Genomic DNA, 11,411 nt, shown 5'->3' on the forward strand with positions numbered 1-11,411 from the left:
TTGGATACTTTGTGCCCGAGGAACGCTACTTGCGACAGCCAAAATTCACACTCCTTGAACTTGGCATAAAGCTGATGCTCCTTCAGTCGTAACAAGGTCATCCTTAAATGTTCCTCGTGCTCAACTACGTCCTTTGAATACACCAAGATATCGTCGATGAACACTACAACAAATTTATCCAAGTAATCCTTAAAGACCATATTCATTTAATCAATGAATGTGGTTGGAGCATTGGTAAGACCAAAAGACATAACTAGAAACTCATAATGTCCATAACGAGTTCTAAAAGTCGTCTTGGGAATATCCTCTTCCCGTACCTTGAGCTGATGATACCCGAACTGTAGATCAATCTTTGAAAACACGGTCGCTCCTCGGAGTTGATCATACAAGTTGTTAATCCAAGGTAGTGGGTACTTATTCTTAATTGTGACCTTATTCAGCTCGCGGTAATCTATACACATCTGCATGCTTCCGTCCTTCTTCTTCATAAATAGTACCAGTGCTCCCCATGGCGAATGGCATGGTTTAATGAAACCAAAATCTAAGAGTTCTTCTAACTGAGTCTTTGTAAAGAACGCCCTAAACTAGTACTTATTAAAGAAAACCACTTTTTATAAAGGTCTCAGTGGGGACTTGCTTAAAACAATGCAAGTTGGGCCCATTAGTTTAAAAAGAAAATATGAGTTTTTATGCAAAGTTCAAAAGAAACAAAATTAAATAATTAAGTCCCACTGATAATTTAGAAAGTCTCTTAAAACATAACATATTTAAAATGGCGTCCTAAAGTGATCGTTTATTCCGTCCATAGGATACCCCACGCCATACACCCTACGACGATAGAACTCCTCACGTCACCACGCGTGCCACAGAGAAATCCTATTTGCTACCTGGAAGGGAAAGTAAGGGGGTGAGCTAAAAGCCCAGTAAGGAAGTGCAAACAATAAGCAAGTAAGGATACAACAAATACGAACACTAACGTTCATCTAACACATCATGGCATATCATAACATTATCGTAACATATCATCATTGCATATCATAACGTAATCGTAACAGATCATCATATCACATTATAACGTAATCATAACATATCATCATTGCATATCATAACGTAATCGTAACATATCATCATAGCACATCATAACGTAATCGTAACATATCATCATTGCATATCATAACGTAATCGTAACATATCATCATAGCATATCATAACGTAATCGTAACATATCATCATATCACATTCATACAGCATACATGATGAGCATGGCCCGCTAGTTTTCCATGTCCCCCTATGAGGTAAACAAAAGTCTCTGGTCCTTGAATAACCTCAGCGCGTCCGCCCTAGGAGTTACGTCTTTATATCCTTAGTAACTCGGGTTACGTCTTTATATCCTTAGTAACCCATTTGATGTGTCGTGTTCATCACGCTAACATCCATAAACATATCATATTCATACAAGTTACATATCGTCACATTATAGCATTTATAATTCATAACAATTCATTCATACAATAGTCTTACCATTCATAGCATAAAATCATAGAATCTATCTAACTTCCTTACCTCAGGTCCGAGCTAAGAAATTTCACAACCTCTCAACGAGCCTATACCATAACCAAAACAACATTTCTTAGGTTCATAAAATTACTATTTTGCCCTTCCATACAAGTCATGTGTGCATGGGCCATGCACACATAATAATATTTGCACATAACATGCAATTATTCTTAACTACACATAAAGCCATAAAAGAATAATGCTCATTTTTACCTATTTTACATGCATGATCTTTCTATAAAAACCACATAGTTGAATAATAAACATAATTTTGGACGTAAAAGTGGATTAGCATGTAACATGCATACGTGGGAACATTGCGTAATTGAGACGTTTTAAAAACGATAATTCTACATTTCTTACTTTTATCGTTTTAAAATTAATAGACATATAACATGCTTTATTTTTCTTAAAATTTCTAGGTTGATTAAATTTCTCAAAACATTATTTTAATTTATAAAATAATTTGATTTAGCTTTAAAAAAAAAGTGACAATTTCCTTTATTATTCTCAAATTACAAAGAAGTAACAAAAAACTTGGAATTAATTAAAATACCTATGATTAATATGTTTCTTTAGAAAATTAAATTTTAACATTGGTTAATTGTGTTACATAAATGATGTGAGAAAAATATATCTTTAAGTGTGGGAAAAATATATTTTATTTAAATTATTTAAGACTTAGTTTTATGTAACATAAATCCACATGTGCCAATTAAATAATCATTTTTAATCATTTAAACCAAACTTTCAGCCACTATTTAATTTCTTTAAAAATCACAAATAAATTGAATCTAAATATTTTTCTCAATCAAAATAAAGAAAAATCATAACTTATCAAAATATGCATTCATACCATATTAAAATACCATTTTTAATATTACCATAACTTAGGATAATAATTTTGTTTAAAAATCTCATCAAATTCATTTTAGTGAAACACACTTCACATTTTTTTTACAAAAATTCCAGCAACCATTTTTATCTTTAAAAATCACCATATTCAATTTAAAAACTCCTATTTTTCTAAAAATTCAATAAAAATTATGTAGGTATTTATTTGAGTAAAATATCATTTTATTGGGACTTAAAATACCCTTTTTAATTCCATAAAATTAACATAACATCAAGGACATTACTTATGCATGCAAATCATTTTTTTTTATCAAACTTTTACCCAATTACTTACAAAAATCAGCAAGCTTAATTTCTCATGAAATTCATCTTTTATCCCAAAAATTTCACATAAAATCATACATGTCCAAAATCTCATCATACTCTTATTATATACATAATTCTAAGAATATTACTAACATATTCACATACAATCTTATAAAATCCCATTTTTTTCTATTCCATTGAATCTACACATGAAATCCAACAAAACACTAACAATAACAATAACATACATTAATTCATAAACACCATATTCACATATGCCTTTATATTAACCTAACATGTTTCTATCATTATTTTCATGCATCTTAAAATTTATTCATTCACAATATCACATGCATCCTATCAAAATTTCATGGATCCAAATAGCAAGATTTCCAATTATCATTTTACCCAAATTACATAGGTCCTAAAACATGGATCTAATATATTGAAAATCATACAACATCAAACAAAATATCAAGATGATCCTTAGGTATGCCTAGGCCGAAACCCCATATTTGTATTCATAATTACCACTAATCATTATACATAGAAAATCAACATCAAAACCCTTTTATACATCAAACCATAATACCCTTCATGCAAATCAAACAACTTATTATCATCAAGATATCAAGAACACAAAGTACCCATTTTTTTCCTACCCAAAACATAAATCCCCTTTAACCATAATCCCTCTAATAATCTATCCATCAAAACCAAAAATCACAAAATTTAGGGAGGGATTTCAATACCTCTTCTTGATAGAAAATCAAGAATCCAATCCAATCAAGAATCCAATAACCTCCTTGCTCAAACCCTAGGGGTTGTATATTTTGAATAATCAAGATGGAGAAGAAGATGAACAAGGTTAGAGACAACCCAATCAAAATACTAGATTAATCATAAGGAAAACAACCAAAAACCTTACCCTAGCTTGAACCCTTTTTCTTCTTCTTCTTCTCTCTCTAGGTCACGCCCTCTCTCTCTCTCTCTTCTCTCTATAATTTGGCAGCCCTCCATCCCAAATGAGCCTTCAACCTCTTTCTTATTTTCTATTTAAATGCCTCAATCTTCAAAACCTAGCTAAGGAAAAATGTAATTATCATTTTCCTTTATTTTCCCTAAATCAAAATATAATTCAATTAAAAATTATACTCAGCCAATTAATCCATTTTATCATTGACAGCACACTAATTCCTCTCTTGTCTTCCTTGGCTGTCCATGGCTAATAAAGGAAATAATGCTATTCTCGTAACTCTAGGGTGCTGAGACTTGGGACTGGGTTTTGACCTGTTTCTGTTACGTTTTAGGAAAAATGATATTCACAGAAAATGTAGATAATGTTATTAGATTTCTAACGGTATAAGTTGTGTCTAAATTGGATATCCACAGCCCATTTTATACCCATTTTACTGATGCTAGGTCTAAGGTTACGGGAATTCAAAAAAAAAATGACAACTCTATCATTTCTCACCATTTGTTTCCCAATGTTTTTCTTGTGTGAACACAAGCCTCTTTATTTCCCTTTCTTTTTATTTTCTTTTTAAATCCCTTAATTAAATAAAAATAAATAAACCAATAAAAGGAAATTAATGTGTAGAAAACTATTGCATGCACACCATGCACATGCACATACTCAATCACTAGGATGCATCACTACCTACCATGCAGCTTAGTGCATTAAACCAAATCTCACATAATCACATTTTAAACTAAAAATAAATATATATCTTTTAACAAGTAATTTCAAAAAATATTCTACCAACAATTCTAACAATTAAATAAAATATCAAACAATTAAATAAAACAACAACAACTAAATAAAATAAACAATATTTAAATAAAAGAATTCCTCACACTTAACACTTAAATAAAATAAATCACAAAATTTTAATAAACTAAAAAAAAAAATTTGGTGCACTACAGTCCTTAACTCCTTGAGTTCGGTATGTGCCATCCGGTATGGTGCCTTGGAGATAGGCTCGGTGCCCGGTACTAGTTCGATTGTGAAGTCAATTTCCCGAGTCGACGGCAGCCCTTGTAAGTCATCAGGAAATACTTCTAGGAATTTCTTTACAATGCGCACGTCTCCAACTTTCAGTGGTGTTTCCTTTACCACATCCATGACGCTGGCTAAGAATGCTTGACATCCTTTTTCAATCATCCTTTGAGATTTGAGAGATGAAATAAGCGGTGTGCGTAGTCCTGAAACTTTTCCATATAGCATAGTCTCTGACTGTCAGAAGTCTCGAACGTCACTTTCTTGCATTTGCAGTCGATGGTTGCGCCATGCCTTGCTAGCCAATCCATGCCTAGAATAACATCGAAGTCTTTGATCTCTAGTTCTATCAGATCTCCTTCTAGTTCTACATCCTCAATTTTGATCGGTACGCCTCATACTATCCGTGATGATAGGACTTTTTCACCCGAAGGAAACTATGTCACAAACCTAGTTCTACAAGGTTTGTCTAATTTCTCTATCATTCCTAACGAGATATATGAGTATGTTGTTCCCGAATCAAACAGTACTAGAACATATACTATCGAGGATAGGAATTTGACCTGTGACCACTTTATTACTAGCAGGGGCTTCTCCCTTGGTTAAGGCAAAGACTTTGGCATGAACCATCTTGCTGTCCCTTTTCTCCTCTGGCTTGAGTTGTGGACATTCCTTCTTCCGATGACTTTCCTGGCCACAAATGTAGCATTCCTTGGTATTTGCATGACATTCCCCAAGATGTTTCTTTTGGCATTTGGAGAACTGTGGGTGTTCTACATACCCCGGCCTATCACTTGCTCATACTCGTTTGTCACGATTGGCTTGCTTAATATCATAATGCCTTCTCTTCTGCCTATTATTGTTGCTATGCTGAGGATACAGTTGCGGTTGAGGCTGTGGCTACGACTGAGCCTGTTGTCGTTGTCGCTACAGTAGCTCATCCACTTGTTGTCTTTGCTTGACAATTTCTGCAGCGATGTCAACCGGCAGCGGCGATGCACTTTGGTTAGGTGCAGCAGTGGTAGCGCATGTTCCCCTTCTGCGAACTGTAGGGGCTTCATTAGTCTCAGGAGCGACGCTGGAGGCATTGGCGTTCATGTGTGCAGACCTTCTGAGCGACATCTTCGACAAAGTTCTAATAGTCGAGGAAACATATTAGAACTTACCCTAATAGGCTCTAAGGCAAAACTTAATCTAAGCAAACATAACTCAGACCTATTAATTATGATTTCTTATGAAAAATTATATAAGCCTTCTTTATCATTAGAGTGTGTTTCTATACTTAGACAAATAAGCCATCTTTATTATTTTCTAAGTGTCTTTCTAATCATCCTATATGACTTAATTCTCAGGCTCGAAACTCGTCGTTGTTCCAAAGTTAACCATATTGAGGGAGGGCTGGGATCAGTAAAATTGATCCCACTACTATGGCCCCCTATCTCTCAATATAGAACCCAGTCCATTGATTTGTATCCGCCCTCACCGAACTTGGTCATTATTTATTAAATTTATTATTTATTATGATTGTAAAAAAAAATCAAACTCATACATGTCATTCAAAAATAACAATAATATTTATTTGGAAAAAGGTTTTCATTAAGTACAATCATAAATGCAAAATAAAACAATAAACAAATAAATAAACAATAAACTAACATAACTAAGGTGGAAAAAAGAATCTAGCTATTAAAATAAACGTAAGCATAATAAACATAAACATGATAACTATAACATGAACACTTACATTGGCGGTTAGATTCGGAGCTTCAGCGTGTGTATCAGGGAGAACTTCATGGATATGAACTGTTGCTCTGATACCAACTGTAGTGACCCAACTATTTCTAAGACCAAGGACCATTAAAACTACTAGACATAACTACTACTTTTGGAGAAAACATACATAAGAAATAATCATAACTTTATTAAAACTCCAAAATAAATATTTTGTGAATACAAATTTAATTACAAAATATGGTATGGGTACCCATTGTTTAGTAAAAGATAAGACATTTGTTTAAAACTAAATGCGGAATGAAATCATAGTTCAAAAGACTAAAATAAACGTCATCCTCGATCGACACGCAGTCCACTCATTTCGTTCATCATCAACACACAAGCCAAGCTACCAAGAATCCTTCTGCCTCTGTATCTAGTCTCCTGCATCATACTAAAAATAAAGGATTGAGCCTAATGCCTAGCAATGAAAAACTACTAACAACATACATCATATATCATAAGCATAAGACTACATCATAAACATACACTATAAAACATATTACTATAAAAGCATATATCACAATGACTACAACATTAATTGCCAATATAAATTATTGGGACTTATTAGCTAAACAAGTCTTATGCCCACAAATTTGTGGGGCTTGCTAGCTAAACATGTCATAAGCCCAACATAACTTCTTGGGGCTTCCTTATCTAAGTAAGTCATATGCCCAATCATCCATTCTTGGGGCTTGTTATCTTAACAAGTTATATGCCCAATCATAAATTCTCGGGGCTTGCTTATCTAAGCAAGTCATGTGCCCAAGCGAATGAAAACATATTCTTGGGGCATGTTGTTTAAACAAGTCATATGCCCAAGGATTACAAAACATACTATACATATACTTATCATAACATAAACATAAACACATAAAATCTATCCTATTTTCCTTACCAAAAGCCAGGATATTTGAGAACAAGAACGGGATTAGAAAACTCCTATAAGCCAACAGTAGAAAAAGGTGAGAATCTCTAAGAATAGAGATGAATATGAAAACTAAACCATCAAGAAGAAACTTACCAAGAAGGACCTTAAGTTTCAAGAACTTAAATACCTAATCAAGAATCATAAACAAGAGTTAGGATCTAAATTAAAGAAACTAAAGAAAACTAAGGGATTATAAAGAACTGAACTTAAGGAATAAGAATACCTTGGTTGATCTTATAGATTGATCTAAACCTCAACACTGAAATCACACTATATCTCACTTCCCAAGTATTTTGAAAGCTTAGAATGATAAAGCTTTTATCCCAAACTCAAGTGTATCTCTCTATACTAAAACTAGCACCTTGGAGGCTCTGATCAAGTACTTGAAGAATGAAGAAAATGGCTGAGCACTAGGTCCTATTTATAGAGTTTGAGGAGTGAAATTGTCCTATTAAAAAAATGACTTAAATCCTTAAATAAACATGATTATGACAAGTGTCATGCTCTTAATGGTTCTGGAAGATTCTAGAGTTTCTAAAACTTTCTTTTATAATTAAATCCTTAATTTCATTCTAACGATAATGCAAATTTAAATTTAAATAAAATATAATCCTAAATTCTGTAGAAAATATCTCTAAATTATCTTATTAATATTTTTATTAAATAATTGAGGAATAATCTAACATAAAAACAATATCCCAACCTCTAACTTCCTCAATCTCGTAACTCTAAACTCACCTGTAGTAAAATCAACATAACTAGAGCTGTAGAATTTCGATTTAGACCATCTTAATACAGTTAGAAAGCTAATTCAATTATCTACAACTTTTTAGAAATACTATTTTTCGAAATTCAGAATATAACTATGGCAAAAATAGTTGGGAAGTTACAGTACCCTGAAGTTACGAAAAGTCTATTTAATTATCTAAATAACAACCTAACTTACCAATATCTTAACTAACCATAAAATAACAAACTCTAATTCCCTAGGCTGATTTCGAATTTACTAAGCCCAAAATCTTATTGGGCTTTTAGCCTTTATGTAGGCTCAATCCATAACACTTTTTGATAATATCATAATTAATTTATTCTTATGCAATCACCCCTTTTTCCACAAACAGTGCTACTAATATCATAAACCTATACTATATTATAACAATCATAACTACTAAAAAAAATTAAACCTTATGTTATAATTAATATTCTTGAACTATAGGTTAAACTTATAAAATTCATATATGTTGCTACGAGTTTCCAACTAAGTCCCGACTTGAACCAAAATCCACGGAATCTAACATACTAAAAACTAATACTAACTACTACTACTACTATCTAGGTAGTTAAGTAAATATTCTAGGACCCTACACGTTATAGCTGAAACACTACCTGAGTTATGATGAACAGTCAGAGCGCGTTATTGAAAAGGGAATCAAGGACCTAAGATCCAAAAGGATTCCACTAGTTAAGGTCCTGTGGAAGAATAGTATGGAACGAGAAGCAAAATGGGAGTTGGAGGAAGACATGAGAGAAATATACCCTGAATTATTTGTGAATTAGTTGTATAGATTTAAACACGTATGGTTATGGTGTAAATTTTTGTGAAGCATGATGTAAAAGATGGATTGTTGGTGAATATGCTTGCTGATTTTGTGTTTAAGGGATGAGAAATATGATGACATTAATAATTTTGCAAATGCTATGATATTTTTAAGAAATTAAAGGTAATTTTAATATACATTAAAATGGTGCTTTTACTCAAATAAATACCTACAGATTTTTATTATATTTTTAGAGAAAATATGAGATTTAAAGGACAAGATGGTGATTTTTGAGAGTTTATATTGTTGCTGGAATTTTCGCTAAAATATTGGAAAGTCTTTTAAATGAAAGAAAAATTTGTGTATTTATGAAATAGTATAACCCTGAACAATGTCAATATTAAAAATGATATTTTTAAATGTAACCATGAGTGTTCATTTTAATAGATATGATTTTCTTTTTTTAATTAAGCAAAATGTTGAGATTAACTCACTTGTGATTTTTAAATAAATTAAATGGTGGCTGAAAGTTTAGTTTAATAATTTAAAAATAATTATTTGATCATCACTTATGGATTTATTCTACTTTAAATTAAGTCTTAAAATAATACAAGTAAAATATATTTTTCCCACACCTAAAAATTATACATTTTTCTCACATCAAGTTTGTAATTTTATTAATTTAGATAAAATTATTATTTTCTAATGAAACATTCTAATTATAAGTATTTTAAATAATTTCTAGCCTTTATTATTTCTATGTAATTTAAAAATAACAAATGGAGTTATTATATTTTTAAAAGGGTAAATAAATTATTTTTATGAAATAAAAATAATGTATTATAGGTTTAATCAACTTTGTGATTTTAAAGAGATAAATAATGGTAAGAAAATGATGTTACTAAATCCTTATTTTTAAGACGATAGAAATAAGCACGTAGGAATTATCGTTTTTAATGTCACTTTTTAACAACGTTTGCACGTATGCATGTCGCATGCAAATGCACTTTTATGTTAAAAAATGTGTCTAATATTTAATCATCTGATTTCTATTTAAAAACCATGCATGTAGCATGGATATAATTTGCATTATTCTTTTGGTGATTTTATGTGTAATTATGCCTATTTGGAAATTTTGAGTAGTTTTCACCATGTGTGCATGGCCTATGCACACATTGGGTATATGAGTTGGGCACAAGAAAATCTTATGTGATGCTAAAGAATGATATTTGATTATAGTTATAGGCTCATTGAGAAGTTTGTCAGTTTTTGCTTTGCTTGGACTTGAGGTAATAAGAAGTTAGATAGAATTCTATTTGTTTATGCTATGAGCAGTAAGATTGGCTTGTATAAGGATAGATGATATATGATGATGTACCATGTGATATGATGTATGAAATGCTCATATGATCTGATGATGAATGTAAGAAATCATGTATTTTTCCTTGGCTTTGATATGACTGAACTGCATGTATTTTTGTATGTTGTATGATATGTAATGGTTATTAGCATGATGAACACAACACAACAAAGGGGTTACTAAGGATATAAATTCGTAATCCGATTTACTAAGGATATAAAGACGTAACTCATAGGGCGAACGCGCTGAGGTTATTCAAGGACCAGAGATCCTATTTACCTCAAGATGTGACATGGACAAGTTAGCGGGTCATGTTCACAAAGATATGATGATGATGCTTATGATGATAATGTGCATGATAATTATGTATATGATGATTATGTTTATGATGATGATGATGATGATGATGATGATGATGATGATGATGATGATGATGATGATGATGATGATGATGATGATGATGATGATGATGATGATGGTTATGATAACGATGTTTAGGATGTGTAATGATGTATGAATATGAATATGTTTTTGTGTGTATACTTGTGTGTTATTTGTACTTCCTTACTGGGCTTTTAGCTCACCCCCTTTACTTTCCCTTCCAGGTAGCAAATTGGATTTCTCTGTGGTGATGTGGGGAGTTCCAATGTCAGGGTGTTTATGGCATGAGGGCATCCTATGGACTAGAAGACAATCAATTTAACGTTAATTTATAAAGAATAATGTTTTGTTTATTTTTTAACTTTTCAGAACTTATCAGTGGGACTTAAACTTTAATTATTTTTAAAACGTTGCATGAAAACTATTATTTTCTTTTTAAACTATTGGGCCCAACTTTCATGTTTTAGCAAGGCCTCATTGGGATTTTTCATATAATAAGTGGCTTTTCTTCTATAAGTTTATGAGCATGTAAAAGTTTTACAAAATATTAGATTAGGGCATTTTACAATAAACTAGTAATTAATTTGGAATTAATTGATTAGTTTAATAAAATACATTTTATCCAAAATAGTAAGTGGGAGAAGTTGAACATCTCAATGTGACCAATGGTCTCCATTATTAGTACAACACCGTGAGATATGAATAGGGCCT

General features: G+C 31.8%; 1 long non-coding RNA gene across 1 annotated transcript; it reads right to left on the reverse strand.

Annotated features, from left to right (window-relative positions):
* Positions 1–614: 614 nt before the first annotated feature.
* LOC133821340 (uncharacterized) lies at positions 615–3,670 on the reverse strand. The gene is made up of 3 exons (XR_009887494.1): positions 3,471–3,670; positions 1,564–1,604; positions 615–887 (listed from the first exon to the last, which is right to left on the reverse strand). It is a non-coding gene; the product is annotated as an uncharacterized LOC133821340 (long non-coding RNA).
* Between the last annotated feature and the right edge of the window lie 7,741 nt (positions 3,671–11,411).

Source organism: Humulus lupulus, chromosome 3, assembly GCF_963169125.1.
Source record: "Humulus lupulus chromosome 3, drHumLupu1.1, whole genome shotgun sequence".
NCBI lineage: Eukaryota > Viridiplantae > Streptophyta > Magnoliopsida > Rosales > Cannabaceae > Humulus > Humulus lupulus.